We start from the raw sequence: 12126 nt of genomic DNA on the forward strand, positions 1-12126 counted from the left end.
TGTCCGGCTTGGTGACCACAAACTCATATGCGCCCAAGCCGGGAATCGAACCCGGGTCGCCTAGGTGAGAAGCGAGTGCGCTAACCACTGCACTAACCGGACAACCATGTTTTTATTTGTATTAATACGTGGAACCTATGTAGAAATAAAACGCATGAATGTGTTTAATAGGCGTTAGAGTCTGATATCGTCTGTAAACTAATAAATAGCACACACACATAATCATCTCAGCTCATTACTTTAAAACTCGCATTTCTGTTTTAGCGCCTCCTTGTCCAAGAGTGCTGTAAGAATGTCGGTAGCATCCATCTCGAACGTCCAGGCGTCACTTTCGTTTGACCAGCGAGACAGAAAACGGGGAAAACGCATATAATACACTTTTCAGTAATGTATGCCCTGGTACGAAATAAAACTGTACGAGGGTATTTAAATATGTTATGTTATAAATTGTATAACAGGTTTAATTTCTCTGTTTTACTCAAAACGTTATATTTTAAGCATTTATCAACAAAACATGAACATTTCGTAGAAATGGAGATATATACGAACACGTGATTTAAAACTTTAGTATTGACGGTGATGAAAAAGAAAGAGGGTAAGATATTTAACAGTGCTCAATTAACTATAGATGACCACAATAATGGGTGGCAAAACACTGTAGACAGAACAAATCAAATCGTGCTCAAAGTAAAATTATTTTCGTTATAAGAAGATTGTACAAACATTTTTCTCTGATATAGTAAAAACGTGCTTTCGGGGAAAACACCAGAGACGACAATTAATTATAAATGTGCTATTGCCTGAAACACATTCTACGGACAAACTTGTCTGGCGATTTTAGACGATACTTAAAAGGAGTACAAAATAGTTATGTATACAGGGGTCATATATTATAGTGGTGTTGAAACAAAGGAATTTTATGTATGTATTGTGGTTTGTATGATATTTACCAAATAACACAGGGACATTCGAATGTGCTCTAAACATATTGGTGTACACGCAAAAGAAATAAATACGTCAAATGAATTGACTAAAGGAAAGCTTTGTTATTAATTGCAAGTAGGAGAATGTCTCCTCCTACCACTGGACTGGCCTTAAACAGTATAATATAATTTTACAAAACAGGTAGGGGCGACTTTAACATTTGCTAAACCGCGACATTATTCATTATTATTTTCGAAATAAAGTGTACTTGTCCAGCAAACTAATTGCTGCTGTTTATAATGCTGACATGTTATTGCCTTTGCTCATAATAACAAACGTCTCACTTTAATTATAGATTTGTTTGTTTTTTAACACAACTAATGAAAAATATGTAATAATATGCCATACGTTATTTTAAAAATATCTCATAAAGAAGCAGCTAATTCTTCTATTTTATCATACACATATTTCGCCATATACTTAATATGTTTCCGCTTTCTGTGTGACATATTCCTCATACTCAATTTACGTCTGTTTTTGAGTAAGCACTGCAGCATTGCAAGACACTAGAGCTATTTATGATCAATATACTGACAATGTCCTCAAAATCTATAAAACGACGATTTTCTCAAAATCCATTCTCATTCATAAGAGGTTTGATAATAATAACTCTACGCATAGTGCCATGGCTCTGGTGTACGAGAATATCAAAACCCGACCAGTCGTATTGAGTTTTATTAATGCATAGAAATGGTAAGTATCCATTGTAGGAATTTCTTTCATCGGTTTTAGCGATCAACGTAAATAAAATTCTATTATAGTTTGCGTAAAAAATATTGAATATTTAAATCAGAATCCCTGCGTATGACTTGATACCTTGAATTTCAGTTATAGCGCCCCGCTTTCAAAGACTGCTATAACAATAGCCGTATTACCATTTTTTCACATTCAGGCGTCAATTCCATGCATATTTACACCAGCGAGAAAGAAACGAAGAAGCATCATAGAATGCAATTATGAGATATCTCTTCTGATGTGGCACGAAATGAGACTTCATGTTTTTCAAACACTATAGCCGTATTACCATTTTTTCACATTCAGGCGTCAATTCCATGCATATTTACACCAGCGAGAAAGAAACGAAGAAGTATCATAGAAGGCAATTATGAGATATCTCTTCTGGTGTGGCACGAAATGAGACTTTATGCTTTTCAAACACATTAGTAAACACGCATTTGGAATAAATACGTCAAATCAATTGTCTAGTGGAAACGGACTGAAATAATTCAGCTGCTGGACGTTGAAATTTGAATAGTGAAAATTTGACTTCATGCAATCTTGTATTTATACAGTCTGGAAGAGATTACTCAGAAGGATAAATAACAAACAACGTATTTATAAAACAGTAATCACTCTTCATTGATAGTAAACGTAGGCGCAGCACTGTCAAGTCCCACTACCACGGGCTTGGTATTTTTAATTGTTAAATTAATTTCATTTCAAAGATATTTACTTATGGTCCAAGACAAGTTATTGACAACAATGCATAAGAGTGCTTATGACGTACAGAAAATACAGAACATAAAGTATTACATCAAGAGCAATTATAATTGAATGTAAAAAGCAAAACAAATTATTTCTATTGGTTTAACAAACGTTATGTTTAATTGAATTAACTATAATATATATGAACATGTAATTTTTGTACATAAAAATGAAAGCCAATATCTCTATCCCGTTATCATAAATATTTCTTAATTATATTGATTTTGGTTGTAAAACTATGAAGACAGACAAAATCAACAATAATGTTTATTTCTAGATGCAATAATTATAGCACTTTAAAATGAATTTACAAACTATTTACTTGTATGTTTTACTTACGTACGGCATTTAGTCACTAATATGGACACTTAGTTTCAAGCTAGGTACTATCTCTTGGAATGTTCATATATCTTCCCCGTTTTATTTCAGTGGTATATGGAGTGCAACGGAATTTTATACAGCATTTTCTTATTTGCTAAATCATCTTATTGCCTTAATACCTAAATACATTTCATTCTATGCTGAATTAGTTTTATAAGTGTACATATTGAAAACAATGATGAATATTTGATTTCTATGTTTCGCACAAGACGTTGGGTCATTTTCTTGTAGCCAATGCTATACTATTCTGTCGCTCTCGCGATAAAGTGCTCCTTCATGATTTTTGTGTCATTGTACATACTGAAATTTTGATGATCATTGTAATTTGATGTTTTTCTTAAGAGGTTAACTTAAAGTATTAGTAGACAAAGTCATAATTATGTCACTCGTGTGGTACATTGAACAGTAATGATCATGATGCCAGCTTTGTATATTCATCATGTAATCATGTTTGGCCACAATAAGCGGACTTTTCTACCCCAACTTAGTTTTGTTAAATCTGCTGTTGTATAGTAAACATTGTGGTTGCACTGTTGCATTGAGATTGTTGTATTGCGTCACTGCTAATACATGAGTGGCCATCACAATGTCGTGCGTGTTGTCAGATGTTGAGTATGATATCACGACACAAGAAAAATATAAATAGTAAAAGCGTCCGACTGCATTTTTTAATTGATTCTTTTTTGTAGGAAACTTGAGATGCTCGTAAACCGATTTAATTCTGAGTAATTAATTGACGAGTTTCACTCATCGTTCAGAACTCCCCTGCCTTTATTGCTAAATTTATTTCAATATCTGTTCAATTTGTGCTGTCTCTGTTTGGCCTTTTGTTGGAAGTATGTTATGCCTTCATATGTGTGCCTTTAACAGGATTATTGACAATTGGTCGCATTTCAATAAAATATATTAGTCGTGACTTTAAAAATCTGAAACACGAAAAACGGCAAAGTTAAGTCCTGTTGTTTCACCAACAGTGAATTCAACTTTGCTACTTCTTGAAGTTCATATTTTACAAATATTATGAATTTATGTCTCTTAGATGAATTTGTTTATAAGTTAGTTCTTTATTGAAACAACTTACAGTTCTTGAACTCAAAGTTGTACAAATAATGTTATATATGTGAAAAATCTAATTTAGACATACATATCTTTCTACCTGGAACAACTGTTTGAGAGAACCTGTCAAAACGTGTTTGTCGTCACTATGACTAACTTTGCATGTTGATTACAGGTGCTAGATATTGTTCACGTGACCGTCTTCATTTACCTTAGCTGGAAAATGTTTTTTGTAGTACCTTCGTTGACTATATCGCAAACTACAGTAGGAATACAATCGTTATCGAGCTTGAAATAAATTCATGAAAAAATAATATTGCATTGATAACCCAAATCGACATGTATTGTACCTTAGACAATGACTTAAGTGTTGTGTGAATTATCATGTTACAATATAAATGCTAAGTTTCATAGGAATGGTATTAACATATTGTGCGCTTCAGCCGGAATATGTATGTACTTATTCGAGAAGCTAAAGTTATCTTATTCTAAAAGGTTGATCTTAATACTAACGTAGTTTGCGTTGTCTTACGTCTATCTCTGAAAGCGGATTGTAAAAATCATTCCAATTAGTTACAAAATGCATCGGCTTATGCGCTGCTAAATGATGACATACCAGATGTGCTTATTTATTTCGTGATATTAATCTCAGTTTCAAGAACAAACAAACATGTCTCTTTTTAAATTACGTTCACTTGTAAGTCACAGTTTGCCCATATTTTAGTTAAACGTATACACTATGAACTTCTCTAGTTTAGATTTGATATACCTACCATTTACCATACCTAAGTGAAACACGCTATACTTCATAATTGATATTTTGTTTTATATGAAAATGTAGAGATTTATTTATTTTCCATTTATGTTAAATGATCATATGGTTAAGATGTTTTTACATTTCGAGTCACAAACCTTTTTTCAATCCGTTTGAAATGTAATCTTAAGAAATCCATTTCACGACATTTTTCTGCCAAGGGAAGTTACTTTTTGTTGTCAGGTTCATGAATAAAGCTACTTTTACCTTACTTCATTTAACATGTTTAATACCACAGTAACTAGAGCTTGATTAGAGGGTTTTAATAAATTATGAAAACACATTGAATACAGCATATGCTCGTGTTGTACACAAATCAGATCGCAGGTTTGTAAAAATTCCCCTACATCAACATTATTATTTAGATACGAGGACCAAGACAACCATTTTGTGTAGCGTGATGCACGTATTCAACTTTGGTGAGATTTTAAAATACATATGTCAAGCAATTTAATACCAGCAAATATCCTAACACGTGCAGTATATATTCAGTGATTACCGATAATGTTTGCTAGCTTTTAACTGCTCGACTTTTACGTAAAAAGATAAAACATTTTTTTCCCGACTGACCCGTAAATACAGTGTCAAGTTGCCTCGTCATATGCTGGGCAAGGTTGGAGAGATCCTCTGTCATGGCTTTCGGTTCATATTGTCATAGGTTTTGGAACAGTTGTTATTTCAATTAATATCGACAAATTAAAAAAAGAAGCTTTTTTTTCTAAATTGTCAAAATAAAAGAGATGCATAGTTTAAAGCTAGCCCTTATTGAATATCAGTATTGGTGATTATGCAAGCCAAACAAGTACGTAATAAGGTTAAAAATCTAGTTTGTTCTTCAAATTGATAGAACTTCGATCCATTCTAAAATAGATTTCTTCTGGTAAATAACATTTAACAATTTAAGTAGTTACATAGATAGGCATAAACATGCATATTTGAATTACTGAATAAGCAGAAAGTGCCGTGATTAAAATTCAGATTACTGAAATATCAGTTGTCACGTGTTTTCCTATGGATGTCATGTGTAATGCGGCGATAGCTTGAAGTGTCTAGGTCATGTGGTCGACTGTTCGAAAATTTTCTTGATCATTAGTTTACTTGCAGACACTGTTTTTAACGATAAGGTTCCTCACTTTTGTTCATTAGAAACTGTAGCTCACACCAATTATCAAGTATGAGCAAGATTAAATGGTTTGTCCACGGATGTTAAGTGTTAAACGGATGCTTTGCTTAAATATTGCCTTTGATCTTACTGCACAACAGTAATTTGTAGCGATATATCGTACATATCAAGGTTAGATTAAAACCTACATTTCTAGCCAAGAACATTGTGCCAGGCTTAACTTAACCAGACTTTATCGCAACCTTCAGAAAACAATACTCCATGACAAAGAAGCATCCGTATCAAGCGTATCATTTATGAATATAATGTCAATTGAAACACAGTTCGAGTAAGAAACGTAGAATAGATACAGGATTATGCTTCCACAACCACGCATTCTCATTTCTCATGGGATTTGTGATTTTGCTGTCTCTTAATCCTTACATAGCTTCACAAGCTCTTTTTAACATATAGTATTTTATTCATTGGTATTACAAATTTCGTAAACCACTTTTGAGTTGTCTGATTTAAGTGGTTTGTTAATATTTCATCCAACAAAGACGCACAATAAAACGTTCCACACTCTCGCCAAACATCATGTCCTGTGGTTAGAATATATGCGTAAAACGATGAATGTGCATTGGAATATGACAAACATTGTTAATGAAAGAGTTGTATGATTTCTCTATATATATTTATATATGTTTCTCTACATAGGCCCTTACATTATGGCTAAACTGGATAATGGCTTGACAAATTGAATTAATCCTTGAAGTGATTCCTGGTCATTATAAAAAATACCATGCACCAAGCCCATATCGTCCCATGAAAATGCAAGAATGGTATATCAAAGGTGTGGTTTCAAATATAACATAAGATTATAATTATATACATGTATATTGCGCCATACGGTCTAAATTTATCTTGCAATATAAATCAAGAATTAGTTACGATCTGTTTTGTTAAAGAACTATGGCATACAGTATAATACTAATGGAAAATGTCAGACAAGTAATATGAACGGAAACCTGAGTTGCTATTGTTTTGTATACCACTTTATTATTTTCTTTCTTTCTTTTAGAAGCCAATGTCTTCATTTAATTGCAAGCATTTTATGATCTGAACAATGACAATGTTATCGAAACCCTACCCAGCGTATTTATTTGTATAAATTCATGGAAACTTTATAGAAATGAATCGCTTGAATTTGCTTAATCGGCGTTTGAGATCAAAGACACTGAAAGTCTGATATCGTCTGCATAGCAATAAATTGTAGATATAAATAATGATCACTGCTCATAACTTGACACCTCTCATTTCAGTCTTAGCGCCCCCTTGTCCGAGACTGCTGTAACACTGTCTGTAGCATTCTTTTCGAGCGCCCAGGCGTCACATTCATGCATATTTTGACCAGCGTGATACGGAACGGGGAAGAAACACATCATACAATTATGAGTTATGTTATGCCGTGGCACGAAATGAGACTAGACTAGGGTACTTTAAATGTTCTATTTTGAATGATACAACATGTTCAACTCCTTCTTTTAAACATATTGTTTAAGCCTTTTTCTACATGACATTCAAATATCGTAGAAATTGATATAGTAATGAAACACTCATTGTAGATTTGAATTTGTTTAGCTTATATCACCTGAAGAAATTTCGGCATTAAAAGATCTCCGGGAAGATAAAAATATCATAGTAAAAAAGGCAGACAAGAGTGCCACTATTGTCATAATGAATCGGACAGATTATATAAATGTAGACAGAAAACTTGAAAATGATATACATTATTGTAAACTTTCAAACAACCCACAAGAACAGTTCTCCAAGGAAATTATACATGAAGTGTCAAAAATCAATAACATCAGTGAAAAAATTAAAAGCAAATTACTCCCGTGTACTAACAATAGAGTGCCTGCTTTCTACGTCCTGCCGAAGATTCACAAATATGTCAACAATGCTTTACCGTTGGGATACCCGGGCCGACCTATAGTATCGGGATGCGAATCATTAACAGAAAATATATCTTCATATGTTGACAGCGTCTTAAAATCTCACATGGAAAATTTGCCATCTTTTGTAAAGGACACTACAGACTTCATCAAGAAATTACGATCTTTATCCGATTTAAAAAAAGATGCATTTTTAGTGACACTTGACGTCAGCTCTCTTTATACTAACATTCCACATGATGATGGTATAGCAGCATGCAGATCATTCCTTGAACAAGACAAGTCTAACTCTCTTGGATATATTCAGGACATCTCAAACTTAATCAAACTTGTATTAATAAAGAACAATTTTCAATTCAACGATGCAAACTACCTACAGATTTTAGGAACAGCTATGGGCACGAAAATGGCACCGTGCTTTGCATCTTTGTTTATGGGAAAGTTTGAACAAGATTTTCTTAAAAACTGTTCAAAAATACCGTTACTATGGTTGCGTTTTCTTGATGACATTTTCTTCATATGGGAACATTCTGAAGATGAATTAACGGCTTTTCTTCACGATATCAACAAAGTCCACAAAAATATTAAATTTACAAATAATGTCTCTAAAACATGTGTTTCATTCTTGGATGTCCATATCGAAAAAGACTAAAAGGGTGGTTTGGAAACAAGCGTTTTTGAAAAATCAACAAATTGCCACCAATACATAGAATACCCTTCGTGTCATCCAAAAAAGTGCAAGGTCGGCATCCCTTACAGCCAGGCTAAACGCTATAGAAGAATAACATCAAGTGATGACCGTTTCCATGAGGAATGTGATAAACTAAAAACCTATTTTGAAGAACGAAACTATCCAATTTCTGTTATAGATGAAGCTGTTTCGAAAACATTTTCCATTAGTGCAGGGGACGCCTTGCAGCTAAATGTTAAATCATCGGAAAAAGACATTATTCCTTTTGTGTGTACTTTTAATCCATCATTACCAAACATTGGTAAAATTATAAACCAATATTGGGGACTACTCAGATATTCAAAAAGTAAAACTGTCCAAGATCTCATTAACTACAAACCAATTGTTGCATATAAGCGGCCTAAAAATATTCAAGATATACTTGTGAATTCTAAACTTACAAATGTTGTCACTAACGGGTTCGTTACTAAATGTAATAGATCCAGATGTTCACATTGTTGTACTATTTTTGTAAATGACAAATTTTCAAGTACATATTTTTGCAAAGAATTTAAGATAAATCATGAATTGTCCTGTTCTTCTACAGGTGTTATATATGTTTTCAATTGCAAAAAAAATTGTAAAAAGCAACATGTTGGTCAGACACAACAAAAATGTAGTCAGAGAATGAACAGTCATAAGTTTGATATAAAGCATTTTCCAGATTCATATACAAATGTGTCTGAACATTTTAATGCTCCTGACCACAGTATCAATGATTTTTCTTTTATGCCAATTGATAAAATTGAGAACAATTGGAAACGATTATTAAAGGAGAGTAAATGGATGCACATTCTTGGCACAGTCATTCCTAATGGTATGAATTCAAAAATATTATTTTAATTCTTCTTGCAGAATTAAAAAAATCACAAAATTAATCTGGTTTATAACTGTTTTAACCTATTTAATGTTGCATAGTTTATACTGGTTTATTGATGTTTGTTTATGCATTTATATTGCATTTTACCAGTATAATTGTATCTCTTTAGATCCTATAAGACATTATTTTGCGCAAAAATGTATGCTATATTTTGACGTTATCAACGTTGACGTCATTTGATGTTGACGTCATTTCCTGTTCATTATATACATACAACCTGATGAAGGCCGAATGGCCGAAACGTTGTTTCATAAATAAATAATTTGTGTTGAAGTTGGACTTCTTTAATTATCACCACATTTAGCTTATATACACTGCCCAATTTTTGGATTGTGTCATTAACTTAGAAAAGTATTTAAATAAAAACTAACATTTCATTGTCAGTTCATTCACAAAACGTCTAAATGTTGACTAATATTGATGAAACTTTATTCATGACGGTGATAAATACATAAATACAGATATGTATTTATCAGATAAATTAGGAGTATAAAAGTTGACCACAGCAATGGGTGGTAAAACATCTTTGAGTGTAAAATATGTTGTGTTGCTGTGAAGGAGATAGTAGACGGAGATTGGTAATAACTGGTTTAGGTGCGGAAATCAGAGAGGAGTGTGAGTATAATTCAGAGTAAGAATTAAAACTTGACCTGTTATAATGCTATTTCAAAAGCTTTCTAAATAAGGAGTAGGTGTTATGTTTGGACAATTAAACAAAATGAAATCGTGCTTAAATTCACTAGCAGTAGTTTGTACGGTAAATTCCCTCTGGAATGGTTCAAAAAACGATCTTTCGTGACGAATATATTATACTACCAGAAACGACCTTTAATTATAAATATGCATTAAAGATATACCAAGGGCAGACTACTCTGGCGGTTTTAGACACTTCTTAGAAGGAATACAGTTATGATCCTGTATACAGGGGGCATACATTAAGTATTACAACATTGCAATTACATGAATATGTTGTCGTTTGCATGATATTTATAAACATAAATACACAACTCTTTGAAGGACTTTCGAATGTGCTCCAAGCGTATTGGTGAACACGTGTATAATAAATACGTCCGATAAATTGACTATCGGAATGTTTCTTACACCACTTCAAGAATGTGCTGTTCTCCCCGTCCTCCCCTCATCCCCCACCCCCTTCGATTGGGCTTGAACAGTCTTCAAAAAAAAAATAACCGAAAAAGCATATTTTTAATCACGTCAGAAAAAAACATTTAAGCGATATTTTATCACTGTTGTAACTGTACATATCTGTACATATTTCATTAAGTTTTTTGTTTTGTTTTGATCATATAATTTAAATGAGTTGAAATTAATAATGCATTGAAATTAAAAAAACAACAACAATGTTTTGCATTTTCCTATAGTGTGCCCCTTTAAAGGCAATTTAAGAACAGAAGCACTAAAATTAATTTGCTTTCATATTGTGATAGACATTGTAGGGAATCGTGCGTGCATGGCAAATAATACAATAGAAAAGAATGGGGTTAGGATCTAAACTAAGTCAGTCTTGAGGTCCAGAATTTAAACCTATTATTGTTTGCTGTGTTACAGAGGCGTTTGAAGAATGGGCTGAGCAAAATGAAACGATATGTCATATTTAGCATGTCATTTGTGTTATTCAGGTTATAATTTATAGTAAAAGTAACAAAAGAAGTAAAAACCATATAAAGTCTTATTAAGGCGATGTTCAGATGTTGCGTGCTTTATCAGAACAGGTGAAATACAATTGTTTAAGAATGGAAATTGTCGTATTGAATATTCACTGAAGATTATAAGCAATCTTCTTCAGGTTCACATATTATTACAACTTTAAACTTCATTTTGAGGTTGGGTTTTCCCTGTAAACATTGGTTCTTGCCATAAATTTTAAATTGATAGTTTACTTATTTGGCGATTATATTTCAACGTATTACATAAATATGTAAACGAGTATCATATATAAAAACTGAATAGAAATGGTGTAGGCACGTTGCCAATCTGAGGTTGTTATAATAATTTATTTGCTTATTGGCAGAAGTTTTCAATATAAAACGATAATCCTTCTGACTATTCGCATCGAAGCCGAGACTGTATCAGAAGATATAACATGGTAAATATCTTGCATTTATTTGATTCCAGTTTTTATCTAATTGAGATTATAATTGGCAGCACGAGTATGTGTATGTCTTGGTTTCGGCGCTAATGGTCGTATAAGATGTAATTATTGTAAGGAATAATTATCTAATCTTGTGATATTACTTGCTCTTTGATTGGCAAACGGAACGCTTCTGTGTGCGTTACATTGCGCGAGTCTTCGCGGAAAAAAAAAAAAACATGCATGCGGACATGAATTCGGACAATGCGTTTAATTAAAGGCGATCAAAGCCGCCATACACTTGTGGTAACATTCGTATTGAAACTATATCAAAACTATTCGAGGCCATTAACCCATTTGAGATAGTATTCATCTATATTCATTTTCGACATTTACCAAAATAGAAATACTATTTCATTTATAAGCGTGTCAATTATTTCGGCTGTTTTTATGTGCATAAAATAAACGTTGCATCCAACATCTGCCACGCAGATATTCGTGAACTTTATGCAGGCAGGTTAAAGCTGATATGATCGACGCTGGGGTCGTATCTGCAGTCCCCAAACTTAAACACACATAAGGGCTACTCGAGGAATCTGGATTCAACTTTCCTGTTGTTTTATTGCTTGTTCTATATCAACTGTTAT

This window comes from Mya arenaria, chromosome 3, assembly GCF_026914265.1.
Source record: "Mya arenaria isolate MELC-2E11 chromosome 3, ASM2691426v1".
Lineage (NCBI taxonomy): Eukaryota > Metazoa > Mollusca > Bivalvia > Myida > Myidae > Mya > Mya arenaria.